The 10,348-nt window shown below is 41.3% G+C and overlaps 1 protein-coding gene and 1 long non-coding RNA gene across 4 annotated transcripts in view; both read left to right on the top strand.

The window, feature by feature from the left end:
• Positions 1-10,348, top strand: part of map1aa (microtubule-associated protein 1Aa) — a 41,637-nt gene that overhangs the window by 10,233 nt on the left and 21,056 nt on the right. The window contains exon 1 of one of the 3 annotated variants that reach the window (XM_032510622.1): positions 4,580-4,718. The exons of 1 other annotated variant lie outside the window; for it this stretch is intronic. The gene's annotated coding sequence lies outside the window, so the exon portion shown is untranslated. Of the gene's footprint in view, positions 1-4,579; positions 4,719-4,812; positions 5,067-10,348 lie in introns of those variants that run through there. One more of the 3 variants, XM_032510686.1, reaches the window with a different exon arrangement.
• Positions 1-10,348, top strand: part of LOC116687307 (uncharacterized) — a 19,193-nt gene that overhangs the window by 1,755 nt on the left and 7,090 nt on the right. Inside the window, exon 2 of the long non-coding RNA XR_004331509.1 lies at positions 3,018-3,022. This is a non-coding gene — a long non-coding RNA (uncharacterized LOC116687307). The remainder of the gene's footprint in view (positions 1-3,017; positions 3,023-10,348) is intronic.

Here is a 10,348-nt window from a genome sequence, read left to right as displayed (position 1 = left end):
CCCCCCCCCCCCATATTCTTTCATGTTGTTTCCATATTTGTTGATGCAAATGATCAACTAATTGAAATTGAAGGGGAAAATGCTCTCATATGTTTGTAATATGCAAGCCGGACGTCCGTTCTGGTCAGGGTTATCCTGGCAATGTACTTCTGTTGATCCAGACTACCAAAGCCATTAACGATCATCCTCTGGGAACCATGAATATCTGCACCACATTGTAATGGCAATCCATCCCGTGGATTTTGAGATATGTCAGTCTGGACTAATGTGGTGGACAGCTCCATAGAGCCACGCTGTGTCGCTGAACAACGTAGAAAATGTATTTATTCATTACAGTAGCTTATGAATATAGGGATTCAGGGTTCACATCGCACATGACATACTGCTTGATTTTCCCACAAACGCATAAAGGCTGATTGGGTGTTCACAGAGTGTAATGGACTTAACATCAGGCTGAAGCTGACAGGCAGAGACAAACGTGTGTGAAGGCTGCAATGGAGAAGAGGCTATCAAGGAATATTAAAACGCAGAGCGAAAAAGGGCAGAGCAAACAATATTTACAGAGTAGTGGAGCTTGATGCATCATGAGTGTGCAGCAGTATGTGTTGCAGTGTCAGCAGTAGTTCCTGTTTCTCAACATTACATTGCATTACTACATTATTAACAACACTTACAACTCATGTAATGTCATTTTTGTGTTCCCTCTACTAATCTACTACTGTTCAAAAGTTTTTCCCTGTTGGGGATTTCAGTATCAATGCTGAACCAACAGTAAGGGCTTGTTATGAGCTCCTCTCCCACACTGCACATGCTCAGCCTATTTGGTCCCTTTGTGGCTGAAAAGGGCTCAGACATTCACCACATCACAGAGACGTGTTTTAAAAAGAACATGTGCAGACCACACCAACGAACAGGAAACGGATTGCTCTGCAGGGACGACGACGACGTGCAATCTGTGTCCTCGTCAGTCATCTAATGAGTTGTTCAAATTTTAATGACATGCCTTCAAAATTTCCAGCGGTTATTCTGGGTGTGGTTCAGGAGAACGTGTGTGGATTAATAATTCACCAGCCGTTATTGATCGGTGCCTCCGCTTCACTGCAGTCAGGGCTGTACATCAAGAAGGAGGGTCCACTGCTCCAGAGCCTTTCATCTGGACCTAACAGTACACACCCACATGCCAACACACATGTGTACGTGTGTGAGTAGGACACACACATGTGCACTAAAAGATGTGAATTGACTGTAATCTGAGCTGCATTGCGAAAGAAGAGAGATGTGTGGGGATGTTTGTAATGTCCTTGTGGTGGAGGACAAACACTGAGTTGCCAGTTTATTAGGTACATTTATACACTCAGGCTCTTCTCATGAACAGTTTGTTCAAAAAGCTAAAAAATGTAAGCACTGTAATTCTTAAGCATTCCACTTTTTTTGCTGTTAACAGCTGCTGTATCAGAACACAAAGGTAGGAGGTCAGGGAGTGGGTGGCTGTGAGTGTGGCGTTCACTTCCAGGGGAAGACTAAAGCCTTTCACTGTGTTCCTTTGCAGTTTTTTAATCTAAACCCCAATCTTTTTCCTTATCTTAACGGGTCGTTTTGGTGCCTAATCTTAACTTTTGTCGCACCAAAATGCTCAAATTTTGTGGACGAAACTTAACCACAATGTCCGCTGAAACAACCGGCAGCTTACTGTACTTTGTACCCGGCTCACAATTACCTATTTTCTGGTAACTGAACTGCTGATACAACGGAGGTCTGTAGCCAGGGTCACGCAGCTCTGTAGCGACTTAAACAACTAGCCGCTCAGCATCATGGAGCTCGTAGCCAGCCGGCATCACCTGCCCACCCGGCATCACGTGACCAGCCGGCGGTCTCCAAATTTTGAAGGATATCATGCCTGTCCATATATTTTTGTACAATATCATACCGACCGTTCATGAGAATGGGTTGAACTATTTATGCATGTTGCTCCAAAAAGAAATGCATTATAAGTTGTTTGTCTTCAAAGTATTTCTTGCAGTCAGTCCCACATTAACTGCCGCTCCATAACGCTATGGACGGTGTAGGGAGGAGAACAGGGTGGATTGGTGGGTCACAAAATATGACGCTTTCAAACCGGGGAGCAGAGTTTGCTTCCCTGGGCAAAATCAAGTTCACTCAGTCACAGCTTTGCAGCATTGGCACGTCAGGATGAGTTCAAATAAGTTCCCCTGGTTGTCTGTGATTTGAGTCAAACACATAGTGTTAAATAGCTTGGTTTTCCAGCTGTACCAGGCTCGTTATCGAACTCACTAGTTATGTTTGCATTTCACTTGATGTTGTCCAATAAGAATTCAGAATCAACAAAACAGGTGTCTCAAAAAAAGACATCAGTGTCTAAACCATGTCAACAGGAGGAAAAGGTGAGAATATCTGGGGTAGTGTAGTCGGGGCATCACATGGCCACTATGGCCATAGGGCATATCATTTTTAAGGTCCATAAGATCAAACAGGGGGGGGGGGCACTTATCATTGCCCTCATAAAATTCCTGCCCTGCCACACTGGCTTATTATTGTATTTTTTACAGCTCAGACTTGTTGAGAATACTGCTGCTGCTTTTTTTTATGAACTGCTCCACACAGGTCCCAGAGAATGCACTCGCTCTGATTAAAAGCATCCATCCTGGTGAAAAATTCACAACCTTTACAGAAACACATACAGTATGTCTACAATGTGATCTTGACCTGTGCGCATGTGTGTGTGTGTGTGTGTGTGTGTGTGTGTGTGAAAGAACTGGGTGTGATGTAAGGATTGGAAGAGGGAGGAGAGAAGGGCTGGGATGTCTGAGACATTCAGAGGAGAGAAAAACAACGCTTCTGTGGAGAAGGGCGCGTCAGGCCGGGCCTCCGAGCTGCACGGCTAACAGCTGTGTGACATTTAGAGGAGACTGCTGGTCATCCGAGATGATGCTGCATCAGTGCTGCTTCGACAGAGGGAATATGAGGCATTTGAGTTTTACAGACAGGCTTTTCAAAAGGGGCAGTTAAGTGCATAGCAACCGTTGGCACTGCTCTTTTTAAATAAAAACCAGACATGAAGAGGGAGACTTATTTTTCCTGTCAGTCTCATTATATTCAAGTGTGTATATGTTTTTCTGCTCCATTTGTGAGCTATTGCTGTATCAAAGGGATTTATTGTCTGTGTGATCCCAAAAATAAGTTATTTTAAGGGACAAAGTGATAAATGTCTGACTACTTCTGACAGAGAAGGTAATTGAAACACTGACGTGCACCTTATCAGTCTCTCTCTTTTGGTTATGATTCATGGTTTATAGTAGGTCAGGTCTATTTCAGTTTGACTGTCTGTCCCACCCAGCAGCTGTTGTTTGAGTCACAGCTGTTTGAAAAGTCCCGTTCCCAGAACAGATAATCCACGGAATAATAACATCAGACTTTGTCTGGTGAAGCTAAATTTGTACATCCTCCTTGTTCTGCCCCCGTTGGTCCAAAGGCAACGGATTAACACAGTCTTACAGACAAATCAAAAATAATGCTGTGTTTAGCCCAGCCCATCCATTAGAGATTTCAGAGACCAAGAATTCATTTAATGGCTGATCATTTACACCATTCGTTTTATAAAAATCTGCATATGTTTAGGGCACATGAATTTGCTGTCTCAGGTTTTTCCGATTCAAGGGCACGCATTATTGTGGCAGGTTTACATTTATTAAAATTTAACCCTCGTGCATCCCTTTGAAAAACTTGCTCAGGTGTCCCTAGAGGACAAAATGTCTGCCATAAAATAAACATTCATATTTTCCACGTTCACTGAATTAAGTCTTAAAGCCAACATCAGTCGTGCTCACTACTCCCAAATATTCATTTATTTAAAAGATTTATGGAAAAAAAACATTTTCTGTTTACTAAATGAGTGTACTTGACAAAGAGGGGACATATTTTCAAAGTCTGAATCAACATGTCAGTTTTTAGCAACATTGGTTTTGATGCATTTTTAGTTTTTGTGTAGTGTCAGATTTAAAAAACAATTATATCATTTTTCAAGTCCACTGAGTAAATGTTTTTACCAACTTCAGTCCTGACTAAATGTTCATTTATTTTCTGAATTTTAACCCATTACATGCCAATTTGTTTACATAATGCCACTGATTTTCATGGAAATAAAAAAACACAAAAATGTAATTACTTTCTTTATGCTACATGCTTAGGGGTTATTTTTCACAGTCTGGAATATGGCAATTATGTCGATTAGCAACAAAACTGCTTTTAAAGCATTTGTAGTATCAGATCAAACAGAAATAACTCCCTCTTGTTACTTTAAGTTAAATTCATGTGGGGAAACAAATCTCCTTTTTTTTTGTTTCTGGACATCATTTGGTGAGGGGTTCTTATTTCAAATAACAGATTAAATATCAACATTGAATTATCACTCAGATATCAACGCCTCATATTATCTTCCCCAAGAGAAGTCGACTTTGACTGTTAAATTAAATATCGCCCTTTTCGGATTCACGTGAATGCTGCTGGATCACTTTGCAACCTCCGCAACACAAATGTACGAGGGGTCCCTGAATGCAGCACGAGCCGCCAGATAGCAGAGTGTAGGTGTTGAGCTGTACCAGGCCGATCCTGCCTTCGCCCTCATCCGCAGCCCAGTAGCAGCAGCAGCAGCAGCAGCATCTCCGCCCCTCCCTCCGCTCCATCCACACCGCTGAAGGACGGTAAGACGCTTCACCGTTTATTCCCGCTTTAAACACCCTCGCACCCCGCAGACAAGGTGGGAGATGTGTGCTTTTCCACCGCTCTCGGCCGTAGGATAATGATGTTGTTATAGACGCGGAAAAGTCGGCGGAGATAGACCGGACTGGTGGTCTGATGAGACGGCTTGTTTTATAACAGCGCACCGTTAATCTGGAGCGCCACACTGCATGCAGATTGGTCGGAGTCACTGGAGGAATCTGACTGCAGGAAAACAGGAATTTATATGTAGCCTGGAACTGCATGTGAGGATCCGTGTTAAATGGCCTATAATCGGTGTTTGCAGAGGCCGTGGACAAACTACATATGATGTGAGTAACATTAGGGCCCACGATAATCAATGATTATCAATGTCACTGCCTGTAGGTGTTTACATACAGGTAGGCCTACAATCGACGAAGAGCTCCTTTGATCTGATTTAATTGTAGTAATGCATATGGTGCATTAAAGTCCCACTGACGGTATTAGGCCTTCTGTAGGGCAGTAGCCAGGATTTTAGGAGGTCATGAGTCCTGATTCCTCCCAGCACACTCTCAGATGGCCAAAGCCAGAAAAAGACAATTTTAGTTTTTTTCTCATTTAAATTTTGTATTAATATATTTTCTGTAAATGTTGTCTTCTACACGATGATAATTAATGGTTAAAAGTCTTTTTTCACACGGCCAGGGATATAATTACATAGAATCCATTCATTTTGATGCTACAACCTTTTAGTTTAACCTGAAAAACAAACACAGTAGAATATTCACTTTTATATAATCAGCCGTGAAGATAAAATATATAAAAATGTTGCCTATTTTAAAGTGACGGCTAGACCTATGTAGAGTATCTTTATTTTTCATTGTAACAGATACAACGAAATTAAGTGCACTCCTTGTCAAGTGCCAATCATCTATGAGGTAATATATGCATAAATAAATATGTTACACATTAAGTTGAGTTATCCTCTGCTGATAATTCAGCTCACGGTAAAAACCTCCAGAATGATGACCACTGAAGGAATCCTATCCAAAGAAGCGGACAGCAACGTTGGCAATGCTCTGTCTTTTGTTATAGTTTGGATTGAGAGACCCCTTATGGCAGAAAGTCACATATTGAACATTTAAAATCAGTAGAATGTAAACTCTTCCTAAGATTTAAAACAAGAACATTGCTTGATTAACTTATTATTATATATGGTGATAAAGTATATTATAGTTAGTGGTGTAGCTTTCAGCCTCTCCGGCTCACACTCACGCTTTAACCTACAGTTTATGTACATTTGTCAGCGCACTAGTCTCACATTGTCAGACCTTCCTCCACAGCGCTGCAGAGGAGGGTCTGGCTAGTCCACAGAGCATTCTGGGATGGGAGAAAAACGTGCTCCCGTTTATTGGCAATGTCTTAAAACTGATCACAATTGTCTGCAAAATAGCATCTGGTAGGGACTTGTTTTGGTGGTACGTGGGTGTACGCGTTCAAAAAGTAGTTTTAGTGGCATCCACCTGAGTTTAAAAATTACAACACAAAGAAAGTGGAAGGGGACGGACATCTGTCTGAAAAGAAGGACATATGGCGAAATTTTGGGAAGTGGAAGTTTGTGGATATAGACTATCAGTGGACTAACTGCTCGCAATTCAGTTGAGTAAATTTGAGTGACCTGATTTTTAAAGTGGGGAAAAGCATGGTATCTTTCAACCTGAAGGCAACGGTTAAGACTCTTTGATTGTGAGTCTCTGTCTGGTCAGGCCGCAGCAGCTCATTGGTTCATGTGAAACCTTTGTATGGATGTGGATTAGTCTTTCTTCTCTGAATAACCCCAAACTTATGCAACAGACCTGACAAAATGTTCAAAAATAGAAAAGCACACACAGACGGTAAGCGGCTTTAATCCAGAAGCACACAAAATGGAATACGTTTTTTTCTCTTATGTTGTGTTTTTTGATGGAAATGGAACGTGTCCGAGGTCGCTGGTAAAGATTACCACCTATGTCATTAGGCGATTCATCATTTAGTCAATCGAGTTGAATATTCAGTGACTAGTTTGATGATGATTTTTTTTTTTTGTAATTTACTAAGCAAGAATGCCAACCATTTACTGCTTTCATTTATTAAAATATGAGTCTCAAATGTATCTGTTTTATATCATTTCAATTCAATACCTTTGGATTGTTGGTTGAAGGGCTGCAACTGACCATGTTTAAAAATGTATTTTCTTGATTGATCATTTGGTCAGTCAGTAGTGAAAAATGCCCATCGAAGACCTCAACAAAGGCAAGGCAAGGCAAGGCAGCTTTATTTGTATAGCACATTTCAGCAACAGGGCAATTCAAAGTGCTTTACACAAAATCAGTTTAAAAAACAGATAAAACACAGGTACAAACAGTGAAAAATTATAAGCATATAAAACAGATGAATAGTCAGTTAAAAACAAAATAGACACATAAAACATAAGAATAAAAGTTACAGTGCAGCATAAGAAATTTAAAGATAAAACATATGAATGGACAGTCTAAAACAAAATAGAAACATTAGGACACATAAAACACAAGAATAAAAGTTTCAGTGCATTATAAGAAATTTAATTGTTTCAGAACACATCTACTGTTCCCCGCTTGGGGAAATTATGTCACTCAGTTCTGTCCCTGACAGAAGGAAAATATCAATGATATTTTTACTTTTAGCTTTTATCTGGCCCCTGGCAGCAGATTTTTCGTGCACTTTTATCTGGCCCCTGGCAACAAACCCAAGGTGACGTCTGCGTTGATTAATTGACTAGTCGATCAAAAATAGAAACACTAAGGAAACACTTCATCTTAAATCTTAAAACCCAAAATGCCGCCTGATGGCTTGTTCTGTCAGACCAACAGTCAAAGATATTTAGTTTACTGTCACGTAATGAATGCAGTAAATGCTTTCAACTCAAACCACAGACTGATATAATCAGAATAAGTTACCTGTTGATAATAATTAGCTGATCATCTTCTTACCTCGAGTTGTTTGAGCAAAACGAGCCATTTGAAGACGTCACCTTGGTGTGTGATAAATTGTGCTGCACATTTCTCACAATTTGACAATCTGACATTTTATCAATTCATTCCCCAATTTAAACAACAGAACTAATCGTTAGTTGCAGCCCTACGTCCGTTCTAACTACACTGCTTGGTGAACCCAACTGGTTGTTGTTTAGTATTACTACTGGAAGCCATCTTTGAAATGTCCTTGAGCCGGCTTCATCTTTCACACAGGCTGAAGCATTTCAGCATGCAGGCGGAGCAGAAGGACAGAGCCGCCCGCGCAGCTCAGGTCATCTGTAATCAGGTTTCTTTGAAGGACCTGGGTTCATGTCGAAAGCCGACTGAAAGAGATCAGACTGTATTCTCTGGATTATTAGCTCGTCCTTTAGACAAACACACATATGCATCCGTAAAAACTGCTCCCCCAGCCCCCTGCCCACACACACACATACTCCACCCTGTAGTGTGCTCTGTGAACTCTCGTAATGCCTCAGGGTGGGTGAGGCAGAGTGCTGATCTCAGCGGGATCAGGAAGGGAGGAGAGACCGGATGCCCAGCAACAAGGATAGTCGTTGTGCAGGTTCAGTTGACGTGTGGTCGCTGACCGACTGGTGATACATTCACTCCACCTGTGTGATGCTCAGAATCAGCACAGGCCTGCTAATTGTTGGTTTACTTTGCTCTTCATGGGACTTAAGAACAGTAAGAAAACTGTAGAACATCATTCTTTCCTTTGAGGTTCTCCATCGCACAAATAGGAACAGTAAACATGTAAAACACATGGTGTTGTCTTAACTGAATATTCAGTGTTGGAGTGCTAATTGGATTCTGCTGTTGCTAACAAGATGCGCACCAGGTGATGGTCGGAAGAAATGAAAAATACTCACCTTATGTTTTCTATTAAAAAAACACCATAGTTGGGGGTGAGAGTAGCTTTCACAGAGCTCGGTTTGTGCTTGCTAACTCTGTGAGCTGTGATGACAGTCAGATCTGTATCTGCTCACACTGGAGCTTTCTATGTTACCATCACCCACACAGACCATCGTTTTGATGGATCCACTTCAAATTGTCCTGAGTGCACCCTCAGCATAAATACTCATTTAATCGTGTGTTTGTGTTCAATTAGCGCTAAAGGTCCCACAGTATTGTGTATCCATGACAGCAGAAGTGGTTCGTATTCTACAGTTTTTCCGACTACTGGCTTGACCCTTGTGATTTGATTCTGAAAGCGTTAGGTTTGTTCGAGATGAGCCAGGCCTGGGCAGAATCGATCACCTGTAATTGCAGCCCAATGCATGCCGGTGGGATTTCATCCCGACTTGCTCAACGGCGTGCACACGTGGGCAACGATAACCTCTCGAGACCAAGAAGGCTGCAGGTTTGAGACGCAGGCAGCGCAGTTGCTCTACGATGACTCCAAGACCCAGCCGGACCCAGAGCATGCTGGGAATAGAATAAAATAGAATAGAATAGAATAGAATGCCTTTATTGTCATTTTACACAACTGCAGTACCTGTGCAACGGGATTGAAGCAACCCCTTTACAGTGTCTACACAAAATATGAAAATATAAAGTATAGGTACTGCAGAAAAAAAGAGGGGGGGGGGACCTGGTGCACAGTCCTGAAAGCAACTATATACAAATATAAAAGAGCTTTGTATACACATTATGCAGAAGTAGGTAAGTATTAATAACAAATAAATAAACATTGCACTGTAATGAAATTAAATGGTTAATTAATAAATAAATAAATATTGCACAGTAATGAAATTAAAGGGTTAAATATTATAATATAGGTATTACATAATATATATTATAATATAGATATTATATATCAGTATTGCACAGTAGGTGGGAGAAGAAAGTCCGGGAGCCGGGGACATGCCTTAGCTGATCTAACAGCTGATTGGTTCAGAATCGACTCACCATGACGTTTTATATGAACTTTGTTGTTTTAGAATTGGAGGAATTTAATTGCTATTTAATTTATTTAAAGGTTTCCTGTACTGAACATGTGTGGCTAATAGTTAAGTTTAGAAATCAGAGACTAAATCCATTCAGATTACAGATCATCTGTAGTTTATTAACAGCAACAGGTTGCATGTAAAGCATTTCTGATTGTGTAGAGGCTGATGTATAGGCCTGATAACATTTTATTAAATTGGCTGGAAACTGCAGGTTGTCACGGTTCAGCAGGAGGACCCACATGTCAGACTTTTCCAGGCAGAAAGTCAGACAAACACGCTTTATTCTGACTCTAAAACTTACAAACGACCAGGACTCAGACAGAACAAACAGAGACGAACCGACAAAGGAAAGAGGAACAGAGGGGTGCAGAAATACACAAACCAATCAACAGGAAGACAGAGGACTGGACAAAACTAACAAGACAATAATTGGGAACAGGTGAGAGCAGAAACGGAGGAACAAGACAGGAAGTGCAGACCATATTAGGGGGTGGGCGGAGACAAAGACACATGACAGACAGGTAACCATAGAGCACATAGGGAACCAGCTATATAAAGTGGCCACCAGGGTGGCACAAAGACAGTCAGTCCCAGCAGGATCCTGACAGGTTGTCGACCCCCCCCCCCCCC

This window comes from Etheostoma spectabile, chromosome 1 (assembly GCF_008692095.1).
Source record: "Etheostoma spectabile isolate EspeVRDwgs_2016 chromosome 1, UIUC_Espe_1.0, whole genome shotgun sequence".
NCBI lineage: Eukaryota > Metazoa > Chordata > Actinopteri > Perciformes > Percidae > Etheostoma > Etheostoma spectabile.
This window is presented reverse-complemented; position numbering and strand designations above follow the sequence as displayed.